General features: G+C 39.6%; 1 protein-coding gene across 4 annotated transcripts in view; it reads left to right on the top strand.

Moving 5' to 3' along the window:
• Positions 1–21442, top strand: part of vti1a (vesicle transport through interaction with t-SNAREs 1A) — a 298788-nt gene that overhangs the window by 238356 nt on the left and 38990 nt on the right. The gene's annotated exons all lie outside the window — the stretch shown is intronic.

Genomic DNA, 21442 nt, shown 5'->3' with positions numbered 1-21442 from the left:
TTTAAGTGGATGGCAGTGACAGCCGCTATTTGAGGAATTGCGGCATGTAAGGGAAACAATACTTTGGCGATACTTACACTATTCTAATAATGGGTTGTGTGTGTTTGCACGGGCCGCCGCTGGGACAATGGCAGGGTTGCACAGCTCACCCTCATTACTCGGCAAACAAGCGCCACCGCCACCTCCTCGCTCTTGCTTCATCTTCTCTCCACTCCCGTCTCCCGGCTCGCCCATTAGAGAGTGCTGATGAGGCGCTTTTTATTTGGCCTGTAGAGGAAGCTATTGTTGACGAGGTAAAGAAAGGCCTCGAGTTGTTTTATGAGGCAGCTCTTAGAAAGAATTTTGATGATGTTCCAGTGCCATTTACGGCGAGAGACGTTCAAGCTATTGAATTGGAAGACGCTGGTAGTGAGTGATTGCTTGAATTTGTTTGCCGGTTGACTATTTGTGATTTTTCTAAACTACAGTTAAAGATCGGCATTATGTTTTACTGACTTGGTTACTAGTAAAGCCATAGAGAATAAGGATTTTTTTCTACCAATTTGAGGGAGGTGTGTTTATTTAGTAAATGGTGATGTTAACATGTTATTTTAAAATATTTAGTGTGTGGCTTTGTTTTGGAAATTGAACTGACAACTAGTGGGTTGACTTTTCCAGAAAAGCTTGAGGGAAGTAGTTTATTTTATTTAAAATTAAAAATTTTTAAAAATGAGGAAAAACCGCGGTGAGAGGCAGACAAACGAAAAAAAAAAAAAAGGCAATGATGCAACTAGCAAAAAAGGGATATACATTACCGTTCAAAAATTTCATCAGCAGTCTTTTAACCGATCCTAGGCGGCTTGCTGAGATAGTTACTTGCTGCCATTTGACAGTTTGTCGTGCGCAATGCACGCTGGGGGTTGATGACACGGTTGGGATGGACTGCGACAATAGTTCATGTTTCATATGGGATTTTTCATTATGTAAACTTTAGTTCAAAAGTTTGGGGTCACTTTGATCCCAAACTTTTGAACCGTAGTGTACAAACTGTCAAATGGCAGCAAGTAACTATCTCAGCAAGCCGCCTAGGATCGGTTAAAAGACACTGCTGCTGACACTGCTGGAATTGGATGCAGGTACTTTTTTGGGAACTCATGCCACAGCTCTGTAACAAAACAGTCTGATTAGCAGTAGAGGGGCACGATAATTATCGGTCCGATAATTATCGGTCCGATAATAGGAATCATGACATCATCCCAATAAATCTGATACCATAATATATTATCGGCCCTATTAATAATATTTTTGGCACGGTGTCGGATTGAGATTTGTGCGTTTGTTTCCACTCCTGTTTTTCCAGTATGCAAAGTTTTGTGACTGTCTTTGTTTTTTTTTCATTATAATAATGTTCATGTCATCATGAAAATTCTGGTTCGGTCAAAGGCAAATCTAAGCTGAATCAACCACGAGTATTTTTGACCTACAGGTGTTCAAAAACTCAGGTGAATATACATTGAAAAATTATATATATATTATCGGTTATCGTATCGTTATCGGCCTTGAGGAGCAGGAAGTTATCGGTATCGGTTTTTTTAAAAATGCATATCTTGCACACCTAATTAGCAGCAGAATGTGACAAAATCATGCCAGTCGTCATACTAGCTTCACTTGCTAGCTAGCACAGCGATTGTCCCAGTCCATCCCAACCGTGTCACCAACCCCAGCGTGCATTGCGCACGTAAAACATGGCGCTTTCCGTAATTCAAATCATGTACTAAATATCATAGATTTTTAAATTGATGGCAATAATATATGTGCATATTTTAGTAAAGGCGAACAATTGTGGCTTATTAGAGCCTCCACATGTTTAAGTCCGAGGTTCCCTTTAACAGGATCCTTTAAAAAAAAAAAAAAAAATCAGTCCAGTTTGAGAGAGGCGTTTGCCAAATGTTCAAAAGTAAACCCCAATAGGAAACTGTCGATTCCTGTCCCGCACTACCGCAACCATCACTCCAAAAAAGTATTAGGAACAACTTTTCGACAGGTAAATCCATGCTGGAACCCCACTCGCCCGGTCCCCCCGCTCCTATGATGGGTGAAATCAGAGGCTGCCGCGGCCCAACAGGCGCTCGTGGGTGGATCAAACGGGGCGGGTACCCTTGGAGTGACACCTGGAGCCACTTCAAGGGACGCTAGTGCCACTGATCTCCCGGCGTCTTGTCGGAGTGACAGTCAGACGGGGTTAAAGGAGGGCTATAAAAAAGGGTTGATGAAGCATCACCTCCATGTCGGTGCGAGTCTGCCATTGAGCGTTGGTATTGGTGTGTGATGTGTTTGATAATTTCAAATCCAGGACATATTTTTACCAGAGGAAACATGCCGCCACCTCTTTATTAACTGTACATACAATGATAAAAACGTCATACTTGTGTTAGTGCCTTTTTTTGTTCAACTCCATCAGACTGATTGTTTGAAAGACCCTTCAACAACACAAAACAAGAAGAAAGTCAAACATTTGATTGGGTTCAGACTGAGGTCAGTTAAGCAGACAACGCGTCCGATTTCCAAATAAATCCTCACCGACCTTCAAAACTTTGATCCACTTAATAGACATCTTTTTATTTTTTTTACTTGTTTTTTATAACCAAGAGGCTACAAGACGCGAGGACAGACCCTATGCCCCCTTCAGTAAACTCCCGAAACCACTCGCACAAGCTTCAGTATGTCGGGAGCTGTCGAAAATTGGGCGTTGTATTTGCTTAAAAACTACTCAGATGTTGTCTTTATGGTCCTTTGGTTTGGGTTCTACTTCTGACAGCGCACAAATGTCTTACATAAAGACAACAAGTGGACCAAAAAAGCAAAGGACTGCTTTGCCTGCCTGCTTCAGTGGTATGAAAAAATATCTGAGCGTTTTGGAATTTCTCACATTTCTCCTGTAAAATCACCATCAGATGTGATCTGATCTTTTTTCAAAATCACACAGATGAAAAAACTGTGTCTCTATTAACTAAAACCACCCAAACATTTACAGGTTTTCACATTTTAATGAGGATAGTATGTAAACCAGCGGTCTCAAACCGACTCCACAAAGGGCCGCAGTGGGTCCTGGTTTTTGTTCCAACAGATCCAGCACAAACAGTTCAACCAATGAGGTTTCTACTAACATAAGCAGCACCTGATTGCAATCAACTGATTACACTTGTAAGAAACCAGATTGGTGAAAAGGTATTTGTCTCGTTTGGTTGGAATGAAATCCAGTACCCCCTGCGGCCCTTTGAGGACCGGTTTGAGACCACTGATGTAAACAATGACAGAAGGGGAAAAATAAGTCAGTGAAGCATCAAATTTAATATTTTGTGGCCCACCCTTTGGCATCAATAACTTCAATCAGACACTTCCTGTAGCTGCAGATCAGTCTAGCACATCGATCAAGACTAATCTTGGCCCATTCTTCTCTACAAAACTGCTGTAGTTCAGTCAGATTCCTGGCATGTCTGGCATGAATCGCTGTCTTTAGGTCATGCCACAGCATCCCAATGGGGTTCATGTCTGGACTTTGACTTGGCCACTCCTGAAAGTGTATTTTGTTCTTCTGAAACCATCCTGAAATTGATTTACTTCTGTGTTTTGGATCATTGTCTTATTGCGGCATCCATCCTCTTTTTAGCTTCAGCTGTCTGACAGACGGCCTCAGGTTTTCCTGATATGACCTTTTGAATTAATTCTTTTTTATTAATGATTGCAAGTTGTCCAGCCCATAAGATAGCAAAACGGCCCCAAATAATAATGCTCCCTCCACCATGCTTCACGGTGGGCTTGAGGTGTTGATGTTGGTGAGCTGTTCCATTTTTCCTCAACATATGACGTTCTGTGTTATTCCCAAACCATTCACCTTTGGTTTCATCAGTCCACAAAATATTTTGCCAAAACTTCTGTGGAGTTTCCAGGTGCCTTTTTGCGAACATTAAATGAGCAACAATGCTTTTTTTTTTTTTTTTTAGACAGCAGTGGCTTCCTTCGTGGAGTCCTCCCATTAACACCATTCTTGGCCATTGTTTTATATATAGTTGATGTGTGCCCAGAGATATTGGACTGTGCCAGTGATTTCTGTAAGTCTTTAGCAGACACTCTAGGGTTCTTTTTTACCTCTCTGAGTATTCTGCGCTGAAGTCTTGGCGTCATCTTTGGTGGACGGCCACTCCTTGGGAGAGAAGCAATAGTGCCAAACTCCCTCCATTTGTATACAACTTCTCTGACTGTCGATTGATGAATATCCATCTAGACTTTTAGGGATGGTTTTGTTTCGTTTCCCAGTTTTATAGTAATCAGCAATCCTTGATTGCAGGTCTTCAGACAGCTCTTTTGACCGTGCCATGATGCACATCAGACAATGCTTCTCATCAAGACATTTCTTACCAGTGTTTTAAAAGTGGGCAGGGAATATTTAAACCACTCATCAGTGATTGGGCACACACCTGACCTAAAATGTTTGGTAAAAATTGGGTTTCAATTGCTCTTTAAGTCTCCTTAGGCAGAGGGTTCCCTTATTTTTCCCCCCTCTGTCATCGTTTGCATGCTATTCTCATTAAAATATGAAAACTTATCAATGTTTGGGTGGTTTTTATTAAAGCAGACACAGTATTTTCAACTGTGTGATTTTGACAAAGATCAGATCACATTTAATGGTGATTTTATGCAGAAATGTGAGAAATTCCAAAAGTTTCAGATACTTTTTCATACCACTGTAAGTCCTACGTCGTGCCACTTGGGTGCATATTTCTATACCCGTCGGAACACACGCTCATCTTTGTATTCCACGTTGACGCCAGTTATCTGGTTTGTAACTCTCATGCATGGATGCCTTTTGTCCCAGCGTAACAGCATTCCTCTGAAATTGTCCCCGCTGCAGACTGATTAGCGTTTCGGGAATTCGCAAGAATGTCTTTTTCAACCGAGGCCAGCAAAACCCAAAACCATAACCCAGTTACGCCACAAAAGCCGGTTGAATCTTGATCAATACCCTGTAATGTCCGATTTCTAGCCTCTCCATTTTTAGCCTGTGGAAGTTGACGAACTGCTGTGTAATTAGACGGTATGCGGCTAATCCCTAAAAGACCGTTTGCCGTTCTTCCGGCACGTTCCTCTCATAAAAGTACAAGAAGAACGAGTTACACCACCGCTGATAAAGCAGTAGCCAAAATGTCTCCTTTAGGCCGAGACATTTGTTCGAGACAAGTGCAGTGCATGTTCAAGGCTTGGCTGAGCTTTTCGGGGAGTCGACCAGTCATGCACGACTGCTAATGACAGGTTGCATGAAACCGACGGCTTGTGTTTGTTTGGGGAGAGTGCTACTCTGCGATGAAGTGGCGGCCCAGCTGGCAGCCCTTCTCTCGCCTTTGGCCCGCGCCAGCCAAGCAGACTGGTGTGCGTGAGGCTATCGGAGGGGTAGGGGGTTCTTACAGAGGAGACAAGCTTTTGGCTGAGCACCACCGTGCCAGGACGGGCTCGGTGCCAGCCGGCGGCGGTGGGCCGAGGGGGGCGGAGAACTCCGCCGCGGTTTTCACGTCTCTGTGGCGACAGGGATCTCGGCTTGCACCTCGAGGGTCAACATCATCCCTCCGCAAGCTGTCTCACTCAAGAATTTGCTACTGTACTGTATAATTGGGTATTTTTACTTTTGGCAGCCAACGCCTGTTTTGTCCAAGGCAACATAAGGCCCGCATTCACAAACATGGTAAAGCTACGAATATAAGAAGTGTCACGCGTGGAGCTGCGGCCGCTTCCCGTAAAGGTCATTAGCACTGGTTTAGCAGCGTTTCGGAATGTATTCACCAAAAGGCACGACACCCTGAGTTACCGTTGCTAAGTTTGCCCAGGTTTCGACTCGACCATTCCATTTGAATGGAAACTCCTTGGATAAATTCTACTTTAGGGAAATCATGCAAAAGGAATCGAGATGGACGTCTAACACAACACACTATTGCTCATTTTGACGTTAAACAGCAGTAAACTCATTGGGTGCAATTGACGGAGAGTGATAATGTTGCAGGTGGTTTGTTTGTGTCATACAATGGAGTTTAGAGTTGCTAGCAAGGCTAACCGTGGGAATCTTGACAGCTTGAAACTTTCCATCAGTGTATTTTCGTCAACGATGACTTTGACGAATATATTTCGTCGACAAACAATTTATTACATGATCAGACGATAATGAGCTAAAAACGTGTGTTGGGAGACTGAAAAATAAACAAGACGAATTGCCATGTTATGTGTAGTTACCCTGCATCGTTACCCTGCAGTGTCTGTTTGTGTCACTCATGTGACATGCTGCGCCCGCAGAACTCACCAGTGTTCTCTCAAGTCTCTAGGCTTGCTTGTTTTGAGTCACACACAGTAAGATTTGTTGTCATATCTTGGCAAGAGAGCGCATTTAATGTTGCTTTAGCCCTTAAATCAACACTAGGTAACTTTTCAACTGTTATGAAAAAAAATTCATAACATTTGGGATGATACGTCGACTGACAACTAGTTGAATGACACTTCTTTTATATCTTGATGGAGTCTGTATCACTTTCACCGGCACTAATTAATTCTGAAGAGTGTGGCAGGAACCCTGCCACACAAAAAACTACAAATGTGCTGACTGCTTGACAGCATACGCCACTTCCCCCTTCCCTCATTCATTTTAAAGACGGACGTCGATGCGAACGCTTTCGAGCAAAGATGGCAGAGCAACAAAAGAGACAAAAAGTTTTGTCTGAGGAGGGAAAAAAAAGCCCGGCTTTCACTCGCTTGTGTGACGCCAACCCAAACTCGCCACTGCTGACGAGGCGACGGGTGGGGTGAGGTAGCCACACTAAGCCACACGGTTGCTAACCGTCAAATGCTATTGTTTAGCCACAACTGGATTCATTACCTTATTACTATTCATCCTTCACACAGCCGCTGGAAACAGAAATGTTGTTTAAACCATCTGCAGTCGACCGGGAGATTAATTTTTGATTGATGGATGATCTTACGACACTTTGAAGGTGTGCACTGGTCCTCATGGGAAAAGCAGCGCCGGTTCCAATGGGAAACAGTCTTCCTTAAGGCAAAACACTAAAATTGACCAAAACTGAAAAATTACCAAATGTTTTTTTTTTTTTAATGTCTGCTGAGTGATCATCACACACTAAATGTAACTCATAGCGTTAGCATTGCATTCACGTTAGCATTAAGCTAATGCTAACGTCGTCTTCAACAATCGGAAAACTTTTTATGATGTATACAGTTCATGGCGTCCAGGTGGGTATGAATAATTGAAAATAATGTACTGTTTTCCTCCTAAGTGTGTATAATCACCAAGTTGGCGTTGTCCTTATAGACGCTACAATAAGTGCTTGTCTGTTAATGTTTATTTGAAATAGTTGGAAACCTTTATTTATTAAGGTTTTGGAGTTAAATGTTTGAATTTTACAGACGAAAACATTTTTGAATAAACGTCGACTAAAACTAGATGAAATTAGTCTTGAGTTTTCGTCAACAACAACTAGACAAAGACAAACACATTTTGAAATGACTAAAATAAGACTAATAAGTATTATCGTCTAAAAGATTAAGACGAAAATTAAAAGGGCTGCCAAAAAGCAACACTGCTTTCCATAAATGAAGTAAGAATTGTTGTCTGTCCATGTGTTTCCTCCTATTTGCCCGGGTTCCTACAGAAACATGCGCCTGTTGGTCTTTGAAGGGTCATCGGGGAATCTTGAACGAGTGAAGATGGGTGTTTTTTAGTAGTGGTGCCAATGGAGGTGTTTTCCTCCAGCCTTGTGTTTGACATCATGGTGAATATTCATATACTGGGTAATCTAGCACGTTAAATTCTTAGAATTTAATGCCCTACTTTTCTCAAGTTTCGTTTGTTTTCCTAGTCTAGGTCACGCAGGCCATTAGGTGAGTTTTGCCCTGTTTTCCAATGGCGCTAACATTGTAACGTCACTCAAATGTTGAAGTCGTGAGGACATTGAAGTCTTGCCATCCCGGCGTTACTTTCCAGTCTCCTCCCTCTCCTCATCTGACCTGACTGCATCAGCGAGTGTTGCATGCCCACGTCAGAATCCCGGAACAAATGCGTTGCCGTGTATTTTTTCTCTGGAATTTTGACTGTTAAATTCCCTTCATCCTCTCAAAAGTGCACCCATCCTAAAAAAAAATTTCCTTTGGACGACAAAGACAGGATGGACTTGACGCAAACGGTTTCTAAACACTGGTTTCACTCGACCAATCTTTAATTATATCGTTTGGTAGGGAAGCCGAGGTACAGAATTGAAGTGGGGCACCATGTGAGCAAAGCGTATAATAGTGAGGGACACCGCATCCACAGGCAAAAATATCATACGCGAAAACCAACCATGGAAAAACAAAACGGTATTAAGGTTGTGCGGAATTTAATGATTTTGCTCAATTCTTATGTAAAATTAAGATCACAGGCCTGACCTGGTTCATGATTAGGCATGAAATTCTGACAGTATGATAACTTTAAGCCAAAATATCACGGTTTCACGGTACCACGGTATTGCAATTACAGCTCTAAAATGTGTTACTTTGAGATATCTAGGTTTAAAAAAAAAAAATTTTTTTTAATTTTTAATTTCCATTGAACAGGATTTTATTTTTCAAAACATATTAGCAAATTGGAACATAAGTATAATGTTTAGTTAAAATAAAAATAACAAAATATTACATATACAAAATATTACAAATTAATGCAGTCCTTTACGTGAGCCTAAACCCCCAGCCACAGCTCAACATTATCACCATCAGAACAAAAATAATTGAATTATTTTCCATAAAAAGCATGTGTGTATGACTCATATCATGTTTACATTATACACACACTCTTTCTTAACACAGACAGTTGCCAAAGAAAAAAACACGTTTTACCACCGCTAGACACACTAAACACGCTGGAGTTAACTCTCGTAGCTGGTTGGAAACATTCATGACAGTGTTTACGAACCTTTAATTTTGTATAAATTAGGGCTGTCAAAACTATCGCGTTAACGGGCAGTAATTAATCGCGTTAAAATATTTGACGCACTTAACACACATGCCCCGCTCAAACAGATTAAAATGACAGCACAGGGTTATGTGCACTTGTTACTTGTGTTTTTTTGGCGTTTCGTCGCCCTCTGCTGGCGCTTGGGTGCGACTGATTTTATGACCATGAGAATTGTGTAATTATTGACATCAACAATGGCGACCTGCTAGTTTATTTTTTGATTGAAAATTTTACAAATTTTATGAAAACGAAAACATAAAGAGGGGTTTTAATATAAAATTTCTATAACTTGTACTAACATTTACAGTATCTTTTAAGAACTACAAGTCTTTCTATCCATGGATCGCTTTAACAGAATGTTAATGTTAAGGCCATCTTGTTGATTTATTGTTATAATAAACAAATACAGTACTTATGTACAGTATGTTGAATGTATAGATCCGTCTTGTGTCTCATCTTTCCATTCCAACAATAATTTACAGAAAAATATGGCATATTTTATAGATGGTTTGAATTGCGATTAATTACGATTAATTAATTTTTAAGCTGTGATTAACTCGATTAAAAATTTTAATCGTTTGACAGCGGGTAGCAGCAGAGATTGACTGTCCCCCTCAAGGGAGCAGTGATGGCCAAATGAAGCTTACGTATGAGCGATTTGCTACGACGATTGTAAATACGTTAGCATTTGTAGCATTTAAGCTAGCGGCCTTATGTTAGGCTAATTACGCTAATTTAATCAACTAAATATACATATTGATCAGACTAGATGGATGTTTTAACACCAATTGTTTTTTGTCAAGTGTTTTATTGTTAAAATGTGTCATTTTGAACATAAGTGTACATATGTGCGTTACAGCTTTACAAATTGTCAAACGTGAAGGACGTAAAAAGCTTCAAAAAGCACAAATATTTTATGTCTGTAAAGCTCAACAGCTTCATGTGAGGATAGAACACGTCATATTAATAAGGTCAAGTAAAAAATAAGTGTGAGGAACAATAAGGTGCTGTTTATGCAATAAAACAAAACGGGACTGGAGACAAAACATCGGATGAGAGTCCGGCGTCGTGAAGTCGAAATCGCGAACATCGAATACGTCGTAATCTGTGGTTTACCTGTGCTTAGCATCTATCCTTCCACTCGGATCAATCCCAGCATACTTTCGTCTCCGAGCCAGTCAATCAGCTGTGCGTACGGCATTCCACTCGAGCTCGCCGTTTCACTCCATTATTAGCGGAGTGAAGCGCGGCATTGTAAAGGAGAACAACGGATAAACCTCGGGACCATCAGAGCTATCGGCGCGGATTGAGAAAGACGCTAACAACAAGCCCTGTCATATAGTCAACAGCGGGATTGTTCGCCGGCGATTGTGCGCGGAATGCGGCCAGTTTAATGGGGACACGTCGCTGTCTATTGACTGGACGGGAGGGACGGCTGGGAGCTCGGGGTTGTTCCTGTGCGATATTGTACTTTGGTGTATGTGCAACATTGTTCTTTTACCAGCTTTAGAATCGTACAAGGGTTGCTCTTCAAGATGATAGAGGCCAATTGTTTACCTGAACACAAAGCTTGGTTCTACTATGGTTTTCAGTAAGAAATTTTACCTTTCAACTGTTACTTCAAGAGATCTTACAAGCGTGCCCAAGCTCAGTAATTTGCTATATTATGTTTTGTTTGAATAATAATTTTGTAGAATTTAGATTGAATCAAAGCAAAAATAGCCATCATAGTTTCTGCAAGGTAACAAGTCTTTTTTTTATTTCAAAATCTGTTACAGATGATCAGTTTTCAGTATTTTTCTTTTTTTTTTCTTTCTTTTAATGATGGCTAAGCTAGCCATTGGTGCAACTCAAACAATGTACCTTATTTTCCGCACTATAAGGGGCACCTTCAATTAATGGCCTATTTAAAAAAAAATTTCATATCTAAAGCACACCGAATTATAAGGTGCAGTAGTAGTAGTAGTAGTAGTAGTTGTTGTAGTCAGAGTTGCGTTATGCATCCACTAGATGGAGCTGCGGTAAAGGGAATGTCATGCCATGGATAAGCAATATTGATCAATATATAAGGTGCACTGTCGTCTTTAGATAAAATTAAAGGCTTTTAGGTACGCCTTATAGTGTGGAAAATACAATATTTGTTTTACCTATTGCCGAGGCAAAATTGGCGTGCAATATTTCGATATTGTCATGATACCCCTCTACCGGGTCAGTTTTACTGATTTAAAAAGTTTGTTTTTCTGAGAATTGTAGTCAGCCATTTTTCAGGAGAACTCCAAAATATTTGTTTATAAATCTCCACTAGTTTTTTTTTTTTTTTTTTAAATGTCCGATTAGCTCTAAAATGTAAACAACCAGTTTGCCAAATTACAATGACTAGCACTTTCTTTGAAACAGTCATCATAAGACTGTCATGACACCGTCATAATTATGACATAACACTGTTGTGAGCATTAACGAATGCTTCTGACTAGAGTTGTCTGATAATTACTTTTTAACCGATATCCCGATACTGATATCAAACCAATACCGATATATGTGGTTGTGGACTCAACATATTAATTATTTTTCAATCATATATTGTTCATTTTAATTTTTGCACCATGAACGCAAATAGTCTGCTCACATAACAAATCCCAACATCTTAGTTTGGAGACATCTAATGGTCAATAAGCATAACTGCTGTGCTAAGCTGTGACCAGTCCTTGTACAAAGACTGAAGGCTTCTACATTCACTTTGAAGGCAACATGTATATTAGCCCAAAACTGATAATGAAAACCAGATGTTGATATTATCCTGTATCATTTTAAAATGCTTTTATCGGCCGATATTATTGGCTACCTGTCTGATAATATCCGATAACTCTACTTATGACAGATGTCATTAAGTCAGTGGTTCTTAACCTTGCTAAAAGTACCAAACTCCACAATTTTCACATGAGGATTCACCGAACCCTTCAGAATTAGATAATAAAGCATTTTTTTCAAATTCAAAACCGATATATCTAAGCTATCTAAGCAAATCCTTGCAATCACGCTGAACTGGGATAAATTGCTTACGTCTGTTGACTCATCCAAAGCGAGAGAAAAAAACTGTGAGGCATTTATGCCCTTATGTCCTGCTGAAAAGCACGATACTCCTCGTCTTTTTTTCTTTTTGCCATCTTCTCAAAAGGGTTTCCAAAATTAGATGACAACGCGGAAAACGAAACTGAAAACGAGGGAAGTTTACTTCCTGATCTCACGCACATGCGCACACCGGCCGCTTTTTTCGACAGCAAAATATGGCAACCCCACTTGAACAGTGTCTCTGCCTTATCTGTGTTGTACATGCAATTGATAGAGAGATAGATAAATATGGTGGAAAACACTCAGGTTACTTGAAGTTCCGCTCTGAGACCCCCAATTTGGCCAAATTTCAAAATTGTCCAATATGCACGTGTGATACATCACTGGAAAGCTTAAAATCTCAATTTTCTGGGGGAAGAAAAATTTTGAACAGGAGGGCATTTAAAGAATTTTTTTTTTTTTAATTAAACGGCAAAACCCTAACTGGAGGTGAGAGCAAGCGACAGCAGATTTAAAGACGCTACGATTTTAACGAGTTATTATCGTGTACTTACCTTGTTTTGATCCAAAAACTCCATGTTGCATGTATCACCGAGTGTCAAAACACAGATGTGAATGGCCACAGCTAGATTTTGGGGGGAATTTATGGGTGAAACATGGTAATATAACAAAGGTCGTGATGCAGAAAGCGATAGTTATGAGGTAGATATCCGTGACTTTTTTACAGACGCTAATTTTTTCATTGTGATGTAATTTGCTTAAAAATTCAAAAAATGCAAGTGAATAATTTTTTTGTCATTTTTTTAAAGTAAATATTAGAAATCAATTAATGGTTCTAAGCTAAAAATGACAAAAATTTCGATTACGTACCTTCTTTTTATGGCTAGGTTGAAACAAGCGGTTGCGTGACGTCTGTAAACAGGGTTTTCCGTTTGTCCGTTTTTTTAAAACAGACAAATTAAAAATAGTTCGGGGACTTAATGCGGCATGAATCTGCTATGGCAGCATATAGACATATTGTTCTATCAAACACAACCGTTATTTTGGCTTAAAATACAGCAGTTTGTTTTAAAGAGGGGTGCAAGAGCAGAAACTGCTTTTTCAGCCTTGTCTGTGTTTTCCTCCATAAATAGATAGACACAACGACATAAAATTACTGCGAACCGGCTTTCTAGTCGCTGGTAACCGTCGCCGTTTCGCGCAATGCACAAAGGAGTATCACGAAACTCAAGATCTGGTTCGCGAGCCCTTGGTTCCCGACCCCTGCCCTATGGGTTCAATCGAACCCAGATTAAGAACCACTGCATTAAGTGTTGTCTGACGAATTACAGTGCTCTCCATAATTATTGGATTTATAATAATTATGTGTTTTTTAGCTTCTAAAATGGGACCTTAATGGAAAAAAAGAGAAAAATCCAACCTTCGATACAAGTGCATTTATTCAGTGGGGAAAAAATCCCACATAAAGAAATAATTATTTGACATCAAATAATGTGTGTCACAATTATTAGCACCCCTGGTGTTAATACTTTGTACAACCCCCTTTTGCCAAAAAAACAGCACCTAATCTTCTCCTCTAATGTTTCACAAGATGGGAAAAGACAGAAAGAGGGATCATCAGCCATTCCTCTTTGCAGAATCTCTCTAAATCATCCAGAGACCTGGGTCCTCTCCTCTTCAGCTCACCCCACAGGTTTTCAATGGGGTTGAGGTCTGGGGACTAAGATGGCCATGGGAGGAGCTTGATTTTGTGTCTGGTGAACCATTTCTGTGCAGATTTGGCCATATGTTTAGGGCAGGGGTGGGCAAACCGGTCCTCGAGGGCCGCAGTGGGTCCTGGTCTTTGTTCCAACTGACTTAGCACAGATAGTTCAACCAATGCGGTTTCAGCAAAAATGAGAAGCACCTGACTGCTATCGACTGATTGCACTTTAGATTGGTGAAAAGGTGTCCTCTTAATGGGTTGCAACAAAAACCCGCACCCACTGCGGCCCTTTGTGGAATAGTTTGCCCACCCCTGGTTTAGGGTCATTATCTTGCTGAAAGACCCAGTGACGACCCATCTTCAGCTTTCGGGCACAGGGCAACAGATTTTGATTTAAAATGTCCTGGTATTTCAAAGTATTCATGATGCCATGCACCCTAACAAGGTTCCCAGGGCCTTTGGAAGCGAAGCAGCCCCACAGCATCACTGACCCAAATGCACTTGTATTGAAGGTTGGATTTATGTCTTTTTTTCCATTAAGGTCCCATATTATTTCCGGAAAAAAATTCTTAGAAGCTAAAAACACATAATTATTATAAATCCAATAATTATGGAGGGCACTGTATGTCTCTTTTGAACGGATGTAAAAGATTTGGACTGGAAATTACATGGAGTTAGTGACAAAATTTGTCAGGCTCATAACAGTGTCATGTCATAATTGTAACGGTCTTATGACAGTCTTTTGAAACAGGTACAAGCAAACCAGTCATTTTTCCCCATGTAAAAATGAGGTTACTAATGATAATCTGTTTGTTTTGCTCATTATCTTAAGCAGCAGTTTTACAAAAAGAACCATAAGCAGTTCAACCCAACTTTCTCTACAGAATGCTCAGGAACTTTTACTAGTTTCATCACAGTGTTAGGTAGGCCTCTTCGCGGGGTTCCGGATCCTCACTTCCTTTATCCTCTGCCAGAATCTCCATTTTTCTTGTTTTTCAGTCGCCCCCCTGCGTCGCGCCTCACTCATCCATCTTCCGTTTGCTTTGCGCACATCTTCCGCACTTCCTTTACCGACCCTGCTGGACAAAATGCTACTTTTTTTTCTTTTAAAGCTTCTCCCCAGCATCACACATCCCCCACCCGTCTCCTTTCTCCTAACGGTAAATGTTAAGATCCAGGAGTGGATCAATGGCGGTTATCCTTTGAAGTGCCGGGACACGTTACGAGCTCCGGCTTCTAATTGGAGCGCGGAACCGGCGATCAATGTCGGCCGTAATTGCCTGACACAGGGAACGGGTGTGAGACTTTATTATCATTAATATTTAGACATGACGTGGGAGGACCAGAGTCGGGGCTAAATGTACACGGGCGGTGCACGGCTTTGATCTCGGGAAGATAAGTAGATCGATCAGCGTGTCGGTCGGAGGGAAAATAGGTCGTGCAAGTGTGGCGAGAGCCGAGATGAACAAATTAGAGACGCCCGATCCGCTCGGATGGTATCGAATTTTGCTGGGAAGTTTCCCATCAGCTCGGGGGGAAAAAAGGTCAAGCGAAGCCCTCGTCCGTTCTGGCGTCTTCAACTTTTTGGGAAATAACAGCCACCGTCTCATTAGCAGACTAACAATGCACTTCACTTCCTAGTTGCGTTACAGAGGAGGTTCAAGTTTGTCTCTTTTTACAGCCTACATTGTTTAAGACACAGAGTAGCAACCGAAAGTGAGTCAAACGCCTGCGAGAGGGGGCTTCGGGGCGTGTCATCGGTGTCAGCGAACACCAGATACTGTTACCTAAAACCGCGCTGTGTGTACACTCCCCGTCTGAGCAGCTCGACTAATCCCCCTCCCGTATCTGAAAAAAAGACTGACTGCTTTCTCAAGGAATCTTCACCTTCATCACTGTACTTAGCGAGAGGCAAAAATGCATGCTTTAGTTGTCATCACTGTGACCTGATTTAATCCGTACTACTGGAATCCTTGATTATATTGATATTTTGGATATATAGAGAAAAAAAACAGCAACTTGTACCCTTTTCTGATCGTACTCAGCCAGTGTTCAACAAGTGGTCCTTTATGAACAGCCAGTGTGGGTTCAACCATCAATGACATGGACTGTTGTTATTTCAGAGTGTTTTATGGTTGCTCACACTCTTGTCAGATTTATTTTTTTTTCCAGTCAGTGTTAAAACCACGTGTGAATCTTGACTGACGTTTATATTCGTCAAATAGGTTTTTCAACAGGTGGGCGTCAAGAGATTTTCTCCCAGTTTGTTTGTGAAATTCAGATTTGTAAACCAGTTGAGATTGCAGTTTTTGCATACAAGCAGTGTTGTTTTTGGCTATATTTTTGTCTTAGTATTTTGGAGGAAAATACTTGTTAGTCTTAGTCATATTTTAGTCATTTTAAAATGTTTTTGTCTAGTTTTAGTTGACGAAATCTCATACAAATTTCATCTAGTTTTAGTCTACAGCATAGACTTCATAATGATATTGACGGGGCACAAGGTGCGGGGCGATTAATAAGGGGCCTATCTCCTGAGTGGAAACACAGAGAAAGAGGTTTTTACGTTGAAAATTCTTGTGAATATATGCTTAAATCCCTGAATTCTTTATAGACATGGATGTAAAACAGTGGTGTCCAAACTATTCCACATAGGGCCGCAGTGGGTCCTGGATTTCATTCCTACACAACAAAACGACATCTTTTCACCAATCTGGTGTCTCACAAGTGTAATCAATTGATTGCAGTCAGGTGCTGCTTGTTTTAGCACAAACTTCATTGGTTAAACTGTCTGTGTTGATTGGTAGGAACAAAAACCAGGACCCACAGCGGCCCTTGAGGACAGGTTTGGACACCCATGATGTAAAACAGTCTCGATTCTTGGTTAAAAGCAACAACAACAACAAAAAACGGGCAGTTAGCATTTATTTTACGTAAATATGTCCAATGTGCTGCTCGTCTTTAAGCCACTGTGGCGCAGCCTTATCACCAAAAAGAGCTTTTTATGTTGAAATTTTTGGGAATAAATGCTTAAATCCCTGAATTCTTTATTAATATCGACATTAAAACAGTCTCAATTCTTGGTTAAAAGCAAAAAACGGGCAGTTAGCAATCATTTTACGTAATTATGTTAAATGTGCTGCTAGTCTTTAAGCAACTGTTGCGCCGCCTTATCACCAAAGAGTTTTTTACGTTGACATTTTTGGGAATAAATGCTTAAATCCTTGAATTTTTTAATAGATATGGACATTAAAACAGTCTCGATTCTTGGTTAAAAGCAACAACAACAACAACAAAAAACGGGCAGTTAGCATTTATTTTACGTAAATATGTCGAATGTGCTGCTAGTCTTTAAGCCACTGTGTCACCAAAAAGAGCTTTTTATTTTGAAATTTTTGGGAATAAATGCTTAAATCCCTGAATTCTTTATAGATATCAACATTAAAACAGTCTCAATTCTTGGTTAAAACCAAAAAAAAAAAAAAAGAAGGGCTGTTAGCAATCATTTTACGTAATTATTAGGGCTGTCAAACGATTAAAATTTTTAATCGAGTTAATTACAGCTTAAAAATTAATTCATCGTAATTAATCACAATTAATCGCAATTCAAACCATCTATAAAATATGCCATATTTTTCTGTAAATTATATATATATTCTGTAAAATAATTTGTTGGAATGGAAAGATAAGACACAAGATGGATATATACATTCAACATACGGTACATAAGGACTGTAGTGGGCATTTCACTCTACTGTCATTTAAATCTGTCTATGCTGTCCTCACTCCGAAGCGTCTACTTTTTCCAAAGCAAGACAGCTAGTGAACGACGCCTTAATAATCAGACTTCTTCCTTTTTCATCTGATTTATTAATAAAATGGCCTCAAACCACTGTCCTCTTTAGACCGTAGTGAAACTACAAAAAAAAAAGTACACAAGCATTGCATTAGCAACAACGTTAGCTTAGCACGCTATACAGGTTCACTAAACATAAACAAAAAGCGTCTCATACAAAAAATATAACATTTCGCTTACTAACATAATATGTACATTCTTTACAACAACCATACTTACGGACAAATCTTGTCCAAGGATCATATAAGCACAACATTACAACGTAGGCGTCAGCCCGAGACGTCGTGCAGCCGTATTGAACTGGCAAGAAAGCAATAAACCATGTCGCAAAGCGACCACAAGAGTTCGCTGTTAGACAGCACAAAAAACCTTGCTGTAAAACTTAACAAAAGGCAGAATACTGTCTGAGCGGGACATGTGCGTTAATTGCGTCAAATATTTTAACGTGATTCATTTAAAAAATTAATTACCGCGCGTTAACGCGATAATTTTGACAGCCCTAGTAATTATGTTAAATGTGCTGCTAGCCTTTAAGCAACTGTTGCGCCGCCTTATCACCAAAAAGAGTTTTTTTACGTTGAAATTTTTGGGAATAAATGCTTAAATCCCTGAATTCTATATGGATATGGACGCAAATTAGTCTCAATTCTTGGTTAAAAGCAAAAAGCAAAAAAAAAAATGGGCAGGTAGCATTTATTTTACGTAGATATGTCAAATGTGCTGCTGGTCTTTAAGCCACTGTTGCGTCGCCTTATCACCACAAAGAGCTTTTTACGTTGGAATTATTATTAAGGTTATTCTGTGACAATCGAGTGATTTATTAGCTGTTGAAAAGTTGTGTCAAAATAGCACAACATTTTTTAAAAAATGAATTCGCTATTTCAGGCAAAAATGTGTATCATATGTTAAATATTGCTATTAATTCTTAAAATATAGGTGATTATCTCTACATTTGGTGATGTTTGTGCATCTAGCGTAAAATCTGAAAATTTTATAGCCATTTTAAGTTTTGTTATACTTATATAAAAATAATCGGGATTCTATTAGGGAACGACTTTGAATTTTTTTATGCCGATCCTCAAGCAGACTCATATATGCCTAAGGGAGGTGCCCGATTGAGTTTTGGGAAAATGTTTGAATTTTAAGTTTTGAAAAATAGGCTCCCTAAGGAGCGGCCCCGCGCCCCGTCAACTGATAGTAAAGTCTATGGCCTAGTATTCCTGGCTTCCAATTGGCTAAGATGGACCTCTACTGTATGTGTATGTGTGTATCCCAGCATCCTTTTCATTCACCGCTTGTGTTCCGACAGCTTTACATAAGTGTATTAACTTTTATTCTTTACTGCATTCTTGTTTTTTTTTTTTTTTACATAATGCACTACTCAGATTTTATGTTTGTTGTGCAATAATCTATTTTTGAACATGTATGTTACTTGTTTTGATGCATTTTTATGCATTGTAAAAGATTTATGTCTAAATTTTGTGGGGCTTGGAACGCATTAGGGCATTTACATGGAAAACACGTCTCGATTTACAGAATTTTAGAGTTAACGAACTACTTCCAGAACCAATTAATTTCATGAGTTGAGATACCACTGTAAGGCTTTCCAAAAATTTCAAATGAACATAGAATGACAAGCACATATTGTTGCGTCTACAAAGACAATGCCAACTTTGTGATGATAATACACACTCAGCAGGAAAAGCAGTACATTATTTTCCAATTAAACCTACCTAGAAGCCACAAATTGTATGGAAAGAAAAAAAAAAAGTTTTCCGGGCGTTTAACATCCTCTAGACTCACTAACCAGAAAAGCAAAGTAGCTCTGCTTTAGACTGGCCAGTGTTTTAAGAGGACACTCACCATTCTGAAGCTAATGCTAATGCGAATGCTAGGATATACATTTATAATCTAATGATTGCTCAGCACGGACTTTTAAAGACTAAGCAACATTGCATATTCTTTCTTGTTGAGATAAGAAAACAAATCTTACCGTGTTTCCAAACAAGCAAGATGGAGCGCAGCCTAGCTTGAGACCGACGATGAGGCAGAGGCGCAACACATCTCACATCAGTGACACAACCCAAACACTGCCATGATGCAAGCTGACGTACTCCAAGTAAAATATGAAAATGTCACTCATTGTGAACATAATGAATGACAAAAATAATGCCGCATTTTCGTCTTGTAGTCGTCTAGTCAGACGAAAACTGGCATTTGTCTCGTTATGTTCTAGTAGTCATCCAAGTCACGTTTTTAGTTCGTTATCGTCATGAAAAAATTGTTCGCCGACGAAATATTTTCAACACTCCATAGAAGATAACGACCAAGCATTCAATTTTAATTTGTAGTGTCAACTTTTTTTTGAAAAAACACAGACACTTGGAAGTTTGAGAAATTCACACACGTCATACTCAGAGTACTGTAATTTTCGGACTATGAGCCGCTATTTTTTTCCTTCATTTTGAATCCTGCGGCTTATAGTCCAGTGCGCCTTATTTGTTGATTTATTTGGGTTAACAGATAACACATGCCTTTTAGCATGCATTGCAACGCTCCAAATGTCAATCACAATCAGAGTTCATGTTCTGTGCTAATTATTTATTCATTTACTGTTCTAGTTGATTCATTAATTGCTAATTATGGTATTTGTAATCACTTTATTTGACAGCGGCGTCATAAAACTGTCATGACACTATCATGGGCATTACTGGATGCTTATGACAGATGTCATTAAGTGTCATCCAGCAAATTATTTTACTAACTCCATTTATGTCCTGCTTGGATCATTTAAATCCATTCAAAAGTGAGATAATTTGCCGGATAACACTAAATGACATCTGTCATAAGCATTCATTAATGCTTACAGTCATAACTATGATTGTCTAATGACAGTAGTATGGCGCCACTGTAAGTGAGTGTTACTTAATACCATAACTAGCAATTAATGAAACAATTGGAACAGTAACTGAATAAAAAAATAGCAGATAACATGAATTTCGATTGTTATTTACATCTGTAGCGCTGCAATGCATGCTAGGAGGCATGTTGAACAACAACAGTGTTGACAGCAGGTGGCAGCAGAGGTTGACTGTCTCGCCCAAGGGAGCAGTGATGGCCAATTGAAGCTTCTTGAAGCAATGAAGCTTTGCAGCAAATTGATTCAAAGCTTCACGGTGGTTCATTTGGCCTTATGACAGTCGTATGAAGGCGCTGTTGAATAAAGTGTTACCAGTTAATATCTTTTGGTGTAAATATCCAATAATACAGTGACGACAGCTGCGGCTTATATTCCAGTATTGCTTATGTACGAACAAAGGCCGTTTTCGTGTCACATTTGGTGGGTGGCAGCTTATACTCAGGCGCGCCTTATTTGTTGATTTATTTGGGTTAATAGGTAACACATGCCTCTTAGCATGCATTGCAGTGCTCCAAATGTCAATAACAATCTGAGTTCATGTTCTGTGCTAATTATTTATTCATTTACTGTTCTAGTTGTTTCATTAATTGCTAATTATGGTATTTGCCATCTCTTTATTTGACAGCGGCGTCATAAGACTGTCATGACACTAACATGGGCATTACTGGATGCTTATGACAGATGTCATTAAGTGTCATCCGGCAAATTATGTTACTAACTCCATTTATGTCCTGCTCAGATCATTTAAATCCATTCAAAAGTGAGATAGTTTGCCAGATAACACTAAATGACATCTGTTATAGGCATTTATTAATGCTCGTGACAGTTTCAAGTCATAATTATGATTGTCTAATGAGTCGTATGGCGCCACTG

Source organism: Corythoichthys intestinalis, chromosome 21, assembly GCF_030265065.1.
Source record: "Corythoichthys intestinalis isolate RoL2023-P3 chromosome 21, ASM3026506v1, whole genome shotgun sequence".
In the NCBI taxonomy this organism is placed as follows: Eukaryota; Metazoa; Chordata; class Actinopteri; order Syngnathiformes; family Syngnathidae; genus Corythoichthys; species Corythoichthys intestinalis.
The sequence above is the reverse complement of the archived record's forward strand: the minus strand, read 5'-3'. Positions and strand labels throughout refer to the sequence as shown.